Source organism: Condylura cristata, unplaced genomic scaffold (genome assembly GCF_000260355.1).
Source record: "Condylura cristata isolate star-nosed mole 26May11 unplaced genomic scaffold, ConCri1.0 scaffold00003, whole genome shotgun sequence".
NCBI lineage: Eukaryota > Metazoa > Chordata > Mammalia > Eulipotyphla > Talpidae > Condylura > Condylura cristata.
The window spans coordinates 22069092-22069953 of record NW_004567104.1 but is presented as its reverse complement, the minus strand read 5'-3'; the positions used below and the strand labels follow the sequence as shown (position 1 = coordinate 22069953).

Here is an 862-nt window from a genome sequence, read left to right as displayed (position 1 = left end):
CTAGTAAACACTGGAGAAAACCACTTCTTCTTCAGACATTTATATTTTGAACTTTGCATGAACAAGAAACAAACTTCTGTCATGTTGGAATCAGTATACACTTTTAAGTCTATTATTTTCCCAGCTAGTGCCTCCTTTAAAAGTATAAAAATTTCAGCAGGGTAAAGAGATTATTTGCTTATCAAAAGTCAATTTGAAAAGTTTGGTTAAATTATTAGGAAAGATATTTTTAACATTTTACTTCTTAACATGATCTTGCATTCATATTACCAAATTCTTATTAATTTGTGGAAAAAAACCACTGAATGATTAAGAATAAAGTGAAAAACTAGTCCTATGATTTTCAAGACTTTTTAGCGCTCATCTTTCAAAGACTCAATTCTGAAGCCCATTACTTTCCGTGATCCAGTAAATTTTTCCGTGAAATTTATCTGAGAATTCTATCCTGCTTTCAGCAACAAACCCTACATCAATGCTCATTAAAATAAAATCAAGCAATATAAAATAAACACAAAAGCTCTCCTCCATTGTTTGTACAGTTTTCCTTAAACCCACAACAAAGGACTTCACCTCACACCATTATCTCAAAGCTAAGCCCTGGCTTAAGCATCTACAGGAGGGACATAGAATAGAAAGTAATTTAGAGCAATTTTCCAATTCTGGTTTTCATAATCCCAAGGCAACTCTCAGGAACCCCTCAGAAAATGAGTTAAACATTATTCTGTTTATAGAACTAGAATGACCAGGCACCAGGAGCAGGAGATTATATGATCTCACAGGGGAAAGTCATGCACATAACAGCTTGACAATCAGTCATATCCTGTTTCCTATACCATGGAAGCTACTTTCCCAAGCAGGACCC

The 862-nt window shown here is 34.3% G+C and overlaps 1 protein-coding gene across 1 annotated transcript in view; it reads right to left on the bottom strand.

Annotated features, from left to right (window-relative positions):
- The window catches only part of LOC101632099 (fetuin-B-like), an 11155-nt gene that overhangs the window by 9095 nt on the left and 1198 nt on the right, over nucleotides 1-862 (bottom strand). The gene's annotated exons all lie outside the window — the stretch shown is intronic.